Below are 13,355 nucleotides of genomic sequence, written 5' to 3' on the forward strand. Positions count from 1 at the left end.
CCAGCAGTTGGGAAGCTGAGGCAGGATGGTTGCTGAGGCAGGAGGATCACTTTGAGTTTGAGGCAGCCTGGATTATGCAATGAGACTGTCAAAGAAGAAGGAGGAGGAGGAGGAAAAGGAGGAAGAGAAGAAGGAGGAGTAGGAGGAGGAGTAGGAGAAGAAGAAAAGAAGAAGAAGAAGAAGAAGAAGAAGAAGAAGAAGAAGAAGAAGAAGAAGAAGAAAGAAGAAAGAAGAAAGAAGAAAGAAGAAGAAGGAGGAGGAAGAGGAGGAGGAGGAGGAGAAAGAGGAGGAAAAGGCAGCTACAAAACCAAAGGTATCTGAGTGAGCTGTATCTGCTTTCCCTAGAGAACCCACAAACCCAGGGCTCCTCCTGCTTCACCAACACTTGTTATTATGCAACTTTTGATTACAGCTAACCTAGGGCTGTGAAGCCACCAACCTCAGATTTCACTGTTTTGATTTACATTCTTCTCATGGCTGCTGTATCTTATTTCTGTACCTTATTTGGTTGCAGTTTAACTTCTTTGGAGAGTTATCTATCACATGCCCCCCATGTATTTGTCTCTATTACTGAATTGTAGCAGTTCTCTGTGTGCTCCAGATACACACTCACTATCAGCCATGTGATTTGAAAACTTCTCGCACTCTGTGAGTCGTCTTTTCACTTTTGTAAAGTTGGCCTTCAACCACTGTGCTTATAATGAAGAATAAGAAGACCAACCTCAGGTGATGTGGGGACTTAGTTCACACCACGCAGCACCTTCCTTTTTTGTCCCTGGAGTGGCTTCCTGAGCTACAAGTTGCCCTTTGTCTGAGTCGCAGGCTCTACCTACCAACCTCTGGGAGGTCTTGGTGTGGGGTCAGCTTCCCAAGGAAGCCTTCTCTTCTTGTCCTACCCTCTCCCATCCTGTAGAGCAATGCAGGGGCAGAGGACTCCCTGTTGGCCCTGGTCATCCTTCTTGATCCCAGTTGTTTATGCTGGTGATTTGAATCAGGGCCCAGAATGGTGTCATGAAGTACACAGTATGATTAAAAACTGCTGTGAACGTTTAAATTTTAAAAACAATGTTGCGATAGAAGACGCATTGCCAGGATCCCTTCACGATTCTCCTTGCTTTGCCTCAGACACATCCTGTGGTTCTTGAGATTGTCTGAAGCAGATCTGGTAGTTCACTTTTGTGAGTGTCTTTAGCTGCATCGTTGTGGCTGCCTCAGTATCCTGATTTGCTCTAAAATATGTCCCTCTCACAGTCATTTTGCCTTTGTGGAAGAGCCTAAATTCACCTGGTGCTAGATCTGGTGAATAAGTGGATGAGGACAGTGTCACATTTTTATGGGTCTGCCAGCCGCATTCACTGTAGTTTTGGCCACATGTCAGAACTAGGAAGAAGACGTCTAGAACTGCTTCAGGACGTGCAGGAGAAATGGATGTCCATGTTTTATTTTGCTTGCTGTGGCAATGCCAGCTCCACAGTGACAGTGAATTGCTGCAGCCGTGGTGGCCACTGCCTCTGGAGGAAGGGGATGCTGGGTCCTGCTGTTCCATTAGGGAAAGCATCTTGCTTTGTTCCCAGGTGCCCTGAAGCTTAGAGGCGTAAACTGGGCTGAGGCTACAGTGCAAGGCACCTGTGACATCTCTGCTGGCACAGGGATGGTCTCTGTCACATGTGCCATTAACTTCTCTCAGATCTTCCCATTATCCTTCAGGGCCAGGAATGCACAGACTCCGAGGCTTATTCATTGTGGTCCAGGAGAAAACACAGCCAAGGTCATACTGCAGGAGTCGTCTATGACTGAGACCAGCCCCTCCTGCCACTGTCACAGCCCTCCTGGTCCTCCTGAAGCCACCTCTGCATCCACTGCAGCCGTGGATGTCCTAGATTTTTGTGTCACCAGTTCCCCACTCAAAGTTGGGGGTTGAGCTTCCATATGTGCATTCCTGTGCTATGACTCGGTCCCTGGGGCAGGCCATTGTCATCCCTGAAACTCAACACAGGACAAATCTCAGGCCTCTCCACAGGGGCTAGGGACAGACAGCATTGTGACAGGATCATCAGGTGTCTCGGATGCTCACTGTGCTAACTGTCTATGACTGTGGACAGCTACCCTGAACCCAGGTGGCTTGCAAACATCCATTGTCAGACAGCACACTCCTGAGGGGCGGGAAAGGCCACTGTGGGATGCCTGGTCTCCGCACCCTATGCTGGTCATACATTGGTCAAGATGTTGGCCAAGACATAATCACTTCAGAGCCTGATGGCAGGAGGGGATGTTCCCAAGATGGCACATGTGCTGCCTAGCAAGGTACAGCTGGCACTGAAAGGAGACCTCTGTCTTTGTCCCAGGAGTCTTAACAGGCCAGGTGGGGTTCCCACAAGGACTAGCTGGTGCTCCCGGAGTGGCTGCTCCAAGAGGAGGCCCAGAGGAAGCCCAGGGTTTGTGGTGGTCTGGCCTTGAAGGTCATGGGTGTCATTGTAAAGGTGGCCCCACGCAGCCCTGGAAGGACTGTCAGGAGGTGGCGATGACAGACAGGGCCGTTACAGTTGGAGAAGCGGGGTCTAAACCTGTGCTCCCTCCAAAGTGCAGCCCTAGGGCCTCTACTCACGGGCAGCAGCCCACTCAGGACAGCTTGACAGAGTGACCAGGGCCATTTCACTTTTTCTTTCTCTCTCTTGAACTGGAAGTTGCATCCAATTATTTCCACCACTTCTTGTTTATTAAGATAAATATTTAAGGCTATGCATTTTTCTCTGAGGAGCGTTATCTCCACCACAGCATTTTTATTGCTTCTGAATATTGTAAGCTCGTTTGTTGCTTTCTTCCTTGATCCAAATGTTGCTTAAGAGAGAGTATTAGCATTTTCACGCAAAGAGCCTTTGTCTTAGTTCTGCCTAGTTTTACTGCCTGGGAGTACAGAGTTCTTTTCTGTACTTATTCTTTTGATTTTTTTCTTGAAATAGCTTCAGGCTATGTGGTCCAGGCTGGCCTTGAACTCACTATGGAGCCCAGGCTGGCTCAAACTCACTGCCATGACTTGTGTCAAAGCTAAAGTCTCAAGTGGTCATGGGGGGCAGACTTTTCAGAGGGAGGTAGGTCTAGTGTGTGATGCTGGGATCAAGTGTATGATTATGTCACACACTATGTCAATCCACTGATTGGTTTGGCATATTTCTGGCTAGCATTAAGAGTGTGAGCGCTACACCCACCCTCAGGGGTAGCCTGAATAAACTAGAAGGAAGAGCAAGAGGGCTAATGGTCTCTTTCTGCCCACATGTCTTGGACTATTTCTCCTCTGTGATGCCTCTCTGATAAGGAGTCAGCCAACTATGGACTGAAACCTCTACAAACTGTGAACCAAATAGGTCTTTCTGCCTTTCACTTTGGATATTTTGTCTCAGCAAGAGAAAAGTAACTAAGACATAGAAATCTTCTTGCCTCAGCCTTCCAAGTGCTGGGATTAAACATGTGTGCCACAATGCTTGGCTGTATTTATTATTTTTTAGTAAAATGAAATGCATGTAGTTTAAATATTCCAATTGTAGCATTATGCATAAAAAGAAAAATTGTTCTGGGTTAGCGATGTACCCTAGTGGTGACTACTTGCCTGGCATGCATAGGCCCTGGGCTGTACCTCCAACATTGCAAAAATAAACAAGCAAACAATCCTTTGTCCCCCATCATGCCTTGGCACCCCACATCTGCCCCTGTGATAGCTTTTCTGTTAGGCACCATACATCTCCACCACAGGCTGCTGATTCTAGATGTTTAACTACTAGGCAGCCTCCTCCAGCACCTTCATCCCACTCTGTCAAGCATGAACATCCTATTGGAGTGTGTGGTCAAATCCATTGCCTGTATTTTTAAAACCGGGAATTGAATTCATGACCATTGCCTGCATTTCTATTGCTCTTTGTGAATATCATTCATAGCCAAGCTAGAGAGTACACTGTGAGTGTGCTTTATTCTTATGTAATGTCTGCTTTGTAATTGCCCTTTTTGGGGAGCTTGCTCAGTTATTGTTATTTAAATATATTAGGAAGCCCTCCCAACTTAAACTTTTTCTTGACAGCCCCTCCTGGAGGCCCTAATGTCTAAGCTGGCTACTACAGCGATCATGGTTCTTTCTGTTCTTATTTCCCCCATGTGGTCCCCATGCCCACTTCCTGGCTTGTGCGTCATATGCATCATGAACATTTTTCAGTAGGCTTTGTAGTACACCACGCAGGCACACCTTTAGGGTTTGGGTGTCTAAAAATATTTTTACATTTATGTTTTAAAATACTTATTTTCCATGAATTTAGTCTGCCCTCTGTTTCTGTGAGTTTCCCATCTATGGATTCCACCAACCATAGATCAAAGATCTTATTAAAAAACTGAATACATATAGATTTATTCCCTAAATAATATGGTATCACAGCTATTTGCATACTCTTTACATTGTGTTAGGTGAGATAAGAAACCCAGAGATGATTCAAAGTGCAAAGGAGGATGTACACTGGTTACATGCAAACACCTTGCCATTAAGTATGGGACTCCAAGGGTCTTGGTGATGAAGCATAGCCCTGTGGCTGTTGGCTTAGCCACTGTCCTTGTCACTGGGCACAGTCCACTTCACTCGCATTTTAAAGTACAGGTTTATTTTGGGTCACATTTTAATCCATGGTCAGCAGTTCCAAAAAAGAAACAAGATGGCAGAGGGCTTGGTGGAGGAGAGCCGCTCACCTCATGGTGGCAGGGAAGCAGAGTGGGCAGGGAGGTGCTGACGGGGATGTGTCTTCCTGGCTCATACTCCCAGTGACCATCTGACCAGGCCTCAATTCCAGGCAAGTCAGTTATGAGCCCCACAATCCACTTGCCTCCCCAAAGCCCCACCTCTGAGCATGTGAGACTTTGCAGGACATCTATTATAAACTGTCACAGGAACCAAGGAGCACTCAGTTGGTGACAATCTGGTTGGAGATACAGTTCTAGGTCAGAGGGTGTTTTCCTTTAGCATCTGGAGCCACTGCATTGCTGTCCCTTCCCCTCGAGAGCTGCTGGTGAGAGGAGTACACAGTTAGAGGCCTGGGCCTTTGCTGTGACCTGTTTTGGTTCCTCGGAAGACATATGGCTGTCTCTTTGATGCAGTGCTTGTGGCCATGTGCCTTGGTGTGGGTCTTTTATCCTTCATTGGGCTGGGCTTTCATTGGGCCTCTCGGTGTGCAAATGAATGTCCTCACGCTTACCAGTGTTCTCTTTTGTTATTTTGTGGTTGATCTTTTCTCTCTACTTTTCTCTGTTCTCCCTCAATTCCTCAGACATTTCCAGGCCTGAAAATCTCCACTGTGGGTGCCAGTTGTGCTTTTTTCTCTTGTGGGCTACTTAGAGAGTTAGCAAGATGTTAACTCAAAATAAAAAGAAAAAAGGGTTCTGGATGTAGCTCAGTGCAAACACCCTGGGTTGAGACCCCATAACACACACACACACACACACACACACACACACACACACACACACACACAATATAGTGATAGAGATATTAGTGATTTGTTGAACATAGTATTGAAACACGAACTCACAGAAAACTACCAGATAGAAGAAAAGGAAAAAGAGTTGGAAAATATAACAGAAAAAAAGAAGTCTTAGGGAATTTGTACAGATGTACAGTCTCTAAATAGGACCTTTCCTATTTTTATGAAGATCTCATTTCAGTTTCATTCTGAGACTCTTTGTTTTACCACTATTTTTCAGGTTAGAGACTCTCTAGGTAAAAGATAGAAACTAAAAGCTGATTAAACACTTGTTATGATTTGTATCTGGATTTCCTCCCAAAGCCTCAAGCGGGCATGGGGGTGCAGTACTTTCGAAGGTGACTGAATCTAACGTTTGTGATTAGTTCATTGTCTAACACTGAGATTGGTGCTGTGAGTGCCCCACCTCTGGGGCAGATCGGCAGCATACAACATAAGGGAGGGAAAGAGGCTTGCTTTCCCTTTTCCCTTTTCATTTTTTGTCCTTGTCACTTGCGGCCTCAATGAATAGTTGCTCCTCAGCCACACTATCCTGCCTTGGAGCCAGCTGAGTATGGACTGAAACCTCCAAAAACTGTGAGCTAAATAAACTTTTCCTTCCTTAATTCTGGGTGTCAGGTATTTTGTCCCAGCAACAAGAGAAAAGTAACTAAGACCACACATAATACTATAGGAACCAAAACTGAAAATCACCTCAATGCTCATTGACAGTCTTGTGGATAATGGTATATGGCTGCAGCTCTGAGAATAATTTCTCTACACAATATTTGTCCAGATGAATCTCAAATACAATGCTGATTAGGCCAGGTGTGAGACAGCACACACATTCCTAACACTCAAGATCAGGCTGACTGAGTCTGAGCTGCTGGAAGCCACATGGTGCTACCTTTGCCAGTGTGGTGGCTGCAAGGGGTTGAGGGGAATATGGGCTGAAGGGATATCCTGCTCTGAGCTGGGCACTGGTACGTGCTGCTGGTGAAAATACACCCTGTTGGCTGCACAGTTTTGTCCTGAAGAGCAGCTAAAAACACACGAGGGAAACTCAGCTCGCCTACTGGGTGGGGCTGGAGCTCTGGCAGGTGACTTAGGTGGGGACACCTGTTCCTCTGGGGAGGAATTGTCCATGCTCTTGTCAGGTGAACGCTTTCATGAGTAGACAAGGAAGTGGCTGGGGTGTCTCAGCCTCCTGTGCAGCCTTGATCGTGTGCCTCCAGTTTGCAGTAAGGAGCCTCACTCTGTCCCAAGGTGGCTGCCTTCCAGTTCCATAGGGTTCCTGGTCCTCTGCAGAGAACTGGCCTGGGGAGAAGCCAGGGTCCTGTGGCCAGGCCTGTGCCCATGTCCCTGCTGTCTCCAGTTCCACTGTCTGTCAGGCTGGCTTGGGTTGCATGGTTTACTAACTCCAGCATCCAGCATCCAGAGAGCTTTTGTGTCCCTGTATTTTCTCTTTTGTCTTCCTGAACCTCCTTTTAGCGAGCAAGGGATCATCTGTACAAATTCACTAAGACTTCTTTTTTTCTGTTACATTTTCCAACTCTTTTTCCTTTTCTTCTATCTGGTAGTTTTCTGCGAGTTCTTGTTTCAATACTATGTTCAACAAATCACTAATATCTCTATCACTATATTGTGTGTGTGTGTGTGTGTATTATGGGGTCTCAACCCAGGGTGTTTGCACTGAGCTACATCCAGAACCCTTTTTTTTACTTTTTATTTTGAGTTAACATCTTGCTAACTCTCTAAGTAGCCCAGCCTGGTCTCAAGGTGCCATCCTCTGCTGATATTTTTATATTTAATGTGACACATATATACTTGAATTAATTATAATGAATAATACCAAGATCCCATGTACTCTTCACCCAGTTTCCCCGACTGGTAATAGTGTGCAGAATTCTAGTACAGTGATGGCGAACATTTTAGAGCTTTCAGTGGCAACAAACGTCCCGCTGTGGCCATAGGCTCGCCACCCACTGTTCCTGGAGAATGTCACAGCCATGACCCTCAACACTGATCCCAGCAAGGCTCAAAACACTTCCACAGTGATAAACATCCCTGTCTTGGCCTCTCACAGCCACACCTTCTTCTCTTCCCACTCTTCCCTCTGTGCCTGGTATTCCCTGGTCCTGTGACTCTGTCATTTCGTAGAGTTGCAGGACTGGAGTTGTAATGCAGGGAGGGACTGCTGGGACCTGCTTGTCCCTCCGCACTGCTCTCTGGAGACCCAGCCACACCGTGGCACAGAACAGAAATCTATACCTTTTACTGCAGAACACCGGAGTACCATGGTCTGCCTGTATGGCATTATGTTCAACCACTGTTCTCTCAAGGTCAGGTCTAGGTGTTTCTAGATTTTGTCTCTATGGATGAAGCTGCTATGAGCATGTGTGGAATGTTGCAGGAACTCAATTTTTTCATTTCTCCAGGATAAATGCAGATGAGGACAGCTGTTGGCTGGCTTAACAGCAGCATGTTTAGTCTTAGAAGCTGCCACCCTGTTTTTTTAGATTGGCTATACCATGCTACATTCCCCCTGATAATGCAAGAAAAGCGTAACTTCTCTAAATGCTCACCAATATGTGACACTGTTCCTTTTTCCTTTTTTGAGACAGGACTTTTTTTTATGTAGTTTGAGCTGGCCTTGAACTCACAATCCTCCTGCCTCAGCCTCCTGAGAGCTGGGGTTACAAGGACCTACCACTATGTCTGGCTTTATCACTATTTTTAGTTTTAACCATTTTTCTAGGTGTACAGCATATCTCACTGTGGGTTCGAATTGCATTTCTTTTATGGATAATGGTGAGGAAAATATTTCACATGGAATATCATTACACATTCTTGTCATCTGTGTATCTCTTTTGGTGAAATTTCTGCTCATGTTTTTTACACATTCTGTAACTGGGTTTTCTTTTTCTTTTCTTTTTAAAATAAAATTTTCTGTGTTCTTTATATTTTTAGATACTAGTTCTTTCTTTCTTTCCTCCCTCCTTCCCTCTCTCCCTCCCTTCTTTCCTTCCTTCTTTCATTTCTTTCTTTCTGAGACAGTTTTCTGTAAGAATAATAAGATTACTTATTACTCAGTAAAAAGATTAGTAGGGTCTTTTGTAAGCCAAAATTTTAAATTTTGGTAAGGTCCAGTTTCTCAGATTCCTTTTATGGATCATGCTTTTGGTGGAAAGTCTAAGAAATTTTTGTGTGCCCTGATGTCCTAATGGTTTTCTCCTGTTTTTTTCCTAAAAAGTTTTATAATTTGTTATTGCTTATGTAAGCCTATAACCCATTTGAGTCAGTTTTTATATAACATGTGAGATTTAGGTTGATTTTTTTTTTTTTGGGTAACTGTCACTGAAAAACTAATAGGTTGGGTATGTATAATTCCAGCACTAAGAGAGACTGAGGCAGGAGGATTGCAAGTTTGATCCCAGACTTAATGAAATCCTGTTTCAAAATTTTCAAAAATTTTTAAAAGGGCCAGGGAGGTAGCTTAGTGCAAAAGTCACAGGCTCCATACCACAACAAACAAACAACCTAATTAATTGTCAGCTCTCTGGGACAGCTTTAGGTTTGTAGAAAGTTTGAGCAAATTGTGCAGTTTCCATACAATGCCCCCTCTCCTGCCCAGATTCCTTGTTGCTAACGTTTTACATTAGTATGGTGCACTTGTTACAACAAATCAACTAATATTGATACATTACATTTTTTTAAAAGCTCACAGTTAACACTTAGTGCTACAGGATTCCATTAATGGTCACAATGATGACCATTAATGATGACTGTCAATTCAGCTGGAACCAGAGACACTTTGTAGATTAGTAAAGCACATTTCTGGGTGTCTAGGTGGGTCATGTTAGCATGGGGTACTGTGTTTGGTCCCTGGTTCTTTCCTCTTTGTCACTGTTTCCCTGGTCTGCTAGACTGCCATGAACCAGAAGATTTTGCTTTACCACTCCACCATGTTGTTCCTGCCTTGGAGCCAGCTTACCATGGACTGCGTCCCCTGAAACCATGAGCCTGTAAGTTGTGAGTGTGGAGATTTTATTCCAGCAATGGGAAAGCTGATTCATACACAGATGTATCCCTTAGCAAAGACTCATACAGAAGTTTCTCTGCCCTAAAAATAACCTGTGCTTCAGTGACCACTGAGATTTTTACTGTCTTTGTAGTTTAGCCTTCCCCAGAATGTCCTACATTTGGGATCCTCAGTGTGAAGTCTTTTAACATTGGCCCTTTCCACTTAGCAACATTCATTTAAAGTCTCCTCATGCATTTTAGGGACTTGATGGATGGCTTATCTTTTTGAGAAATCTGAATAACTGAATAGCATTTTATCATATGGCTGTGTCTCATTTGTTCATCCATTTCATTGCTGACAGACACTTTGATTGCTTCCAGTTTGGGCAATTATGAATAAAGTCACTCTCCACATAGCACTAGGTTTTCATGTGGATGTTAGTTCATTCACTAGCAATGAATGACTATCTGTTGTTCCTCATCCTTACCAGCATTTGGTCATTTTTAAATTAGCATACTGTTCTTATTTTATGAATATACCATTTCTCTAGTCTCTTTAAGAATATTAATCAGCATTTTGGGTAAAATTTCTTACCTTATTGCTAATTTCCTTTTCCATGTTACTTTTGTTTGGGGTTTTCTGTAGATGTCTGGTCATTTTTGGCTCTTTATTCATAATCAAGAAAGAACTGGATGTACCTAGGTGGGACTTTTAGATAAGTGGGTGTGTTTTTTGGCTAATTGCAATGCAGAGCAGCTGTCTTCTAGTGAACTCTCTGGTTCCCTGCTTCATGAGGAAGGGGGTACGCAGCTCCCTCTGTCTGAAGCTCTGCGTGAGTACTTAACATTCACTGAAGGAAACATAGCTCCTTTAAAAAATGGTGTTGGGAAATCTGGCTATCCGCATCCAGAAGATTTAATCTACACCCTATGTGGAAAGCTAGTTTTTCCAACACCATTTATTAAAGGGGCTATCTTTCCTTTCGTGAATGTTTTTGGCCTCTTTGTCAAAGAATAAATAATTGAGTGTGCTTGGAGTTGTTTCTGCATCCTCTGTTCTGTTTCATTGATCCTCACATCTGTTTTTGTGCCAGTACCATGCTGTTTTTATCACTGTAGCTTCAAGTCTGGGACTGGGAGGCCTCCTGCTTTGTTCTTGTTACCCAGGATTGCTTTTGCTATTCTGGTCTCTACTGGTTCCATACCAATTTTAAGATTCTTTTTTCTAGTTCTGCGGAGAGTGCTATAGGAATCTTGATTGGGATTGCATTAAATCTATATATCTATTTTAAAAGTATGGACCATTTTAACTACATTGGTCTTTCCTATCCAAGAATAGGTGATATCTTTCCATTTTTTGATGTCCTCTTCAATTTCCTTTTTCAGAGTGCTGTAGTATTTTTTTTGAAAAAGTCTTTCACCTCCTTTTTAAAATGTTAATTCCTATTTAGTTTTTCTTGGTGCTATTGTGAATGATATTTTTCCTAGTTTCTTTTTCAGTGAGTTCATTATTAGTGCAGAAATGCTATTGATTTATGTGTATTTATTTTGTATTCCACTACACTGCTGAATTTGTTTATTACAAATGTAAGAATCTTTTGGTGAATTTTTTTTGGTCTTCTATGTGGAGGATCATGTCATTTGCAAATGATAATTTGATTCTTTCTTTTCTTACACTTCTTTTTTCTTTTTTTCCTCTTTTTCTTTTTTCCTAATTGTTCTTGCTGCTATCTTGAATAGGAGTGGTAATAGTGGACATCTTTGTCTGTTTCCTGATTTTTGAAAGAAAGGTTTCAGTTTCGTCATTTAATATGGCAGTAGGTTTGTCATAAATGGCTTTTTAGATTGAGGTAAGATCTTTCTACACATATTTAATTATTTTTTATCATGAATGGATGTTAAATTTTATTAAAGGCTTTTTCTGAGATTATCAGGTGACTTTTGTCCTTGCTTCTGTTTATGTGATGAATTACACTTATTGATTTACATATGTTGAACCATCCTTGCATCCCTGGGATAAATCCTACTAGGTCTTGAGGTGTGATTTTTTAAATGATTTATTGCTTTCTGTTTGTCAGTATTGTTTTGGAGATTTTTGCATCTATGTTTATTGACCGGAGCCGCGGAAGACAGGAGGCCAAACTCGAGCAGGATCAGCTCTCAAACTTTATTACGTACAGCGAACCGGACCTAACAAGGTCCGCCACCCTCAACGTTGGTTCCTCTTCCGCCGTTGGGGGCAGGAACAACCTCTTATAAGGGGAAGCAGTATCCAATCACAGAGAAGCGCGCCTAACAAGCTGATAGGCTAGCGTCACGGGTAACTGGGCAGACATGACAATTTGGCGGGCTTGTTCAGGCCGGGAAGAACCCGGAAGCAGGAAATGGGCGCCATCATAGGCGGCTTCCCACAGTTTATTAAACAGATGAGCTTCTGTTTCTCATTTTTGGGTGGATCCTTGTCTGGTTTTGGAATCAGGGTAATGGTAACTTCCAGAAATGACTTGCTAGTCTCAAGAAATGTACTTCTTCCCTGTTCAATTTCATTAAAGACCTTGAGGAGTAGTAGCATTAGATCTTCCCTGACGTTATTGCAGAATTTGGCAGTGAATTTATCAGACTCTGAACATTTGTTAGTTGGTAGGTCTTTAAAATTAATGCTTCAGGGGCCTGGGATATAGCTCAGCAGCACAGCACCTGCCTGGCAAGCGTGAGACATGGAGTTCAATTCCTGGTACCAAAAATAAAATAAAACAAAAAATAAATAAATAATGCTTCAATTTCATTGCCTATTATTGGATAATTCAAAGATTTTATATCTTCTTGATTCAGTTTTAGGAATTCATATATATGTAGGAATCTATCCATTTCTTCTGAATTCTTCTATTTGTTAGTATACAAGTTTACAAAAGATTTACTAATAATCTTTTGAATTTCAGGAGTGTCTGTTGTGATTTCATTTTTTTCATTTCTAATCGCACTGATTTGGGCCTTTCCTTTTCTTTGTTTTGCTAAGACTCACTAAAGGTTTGTTTATTCTTTTGTTTTCAGGTTTCTGTTATATTGTTTTCTATCCTTTGATTTTTAGTCCATGAGTTCCTTTTTGGGTTAAGTGTGTTTCTTCTATAGAAAATACCCTTGGGTTTTAAACATTTATTCTGCCAGCCTGTATCTTTCCCATTAGTGATGTGTGTTATTATTGAAATATATTGACCTCTTCTTGCCACTGCATGATTTTCCTGTTACTGTTCCCCACCTTTTCCCTGTGCTGAACGGCTCACCCTGCCCGGTGTCTGTATTCTATTGGACATTTCGACATTGTAGATTTCGTCTCTTTCTATGATTTCCTTGAGAATTTTCTTGGAAAGTTGGTTTGGCGTTCACAAACTTTTTAATGTTCTCTTTATCATAAACATATCTTATTTCTCCATAAATTTTGAAAGATGATTTTGCAGGATGTATCAACCTGGGTTGGAAATTGTTTTCTTTTAGGACTTGAAATATTCCACTCCAAACTTTCCTGGCCTTCAAGGTTATGTTAAGAAGCATGCTGTAATTTTAATAAGTTTACCTTTACAAGCAATTGATAGCTTTTCTTTAACAGCTTTTAAGGTTCTGTCTTGTGTTGGATTGTAAGGATTTTTGTTTATGATGTGTTGTGAAGAGGTTCTTTTCTGATCATGGCTATTGGGGTTCTATATACCCCAGTTATCTGTATGTTAAATTCTTTTCCCTCACTTGTACAGTTTTATGCTATTATTTCAGCAAACTAAGTTTTTATACCATTTGTGCTGTCTCCTGATTTTTTACTAGTTACATTTAATCTTAGATTAGTCTTCTTTG

Source organism: Cavia porcellus, unplaced genomic scaffold (assembly GCF_034190915.1).
Source record: "Cavia porcellus strain 051 isolate PalLab524CR breed Dunkin Hartley unplaced genomic scaffold, mCavPor4.1 scaffold_27, whole genome shotgun sequence".
Taxonomy (NCBI): Eukaryota; Metazoa; Chordata; class Mammalia; order Rodentia; family Caviidae; genus Cavia; species Cavia porcellus.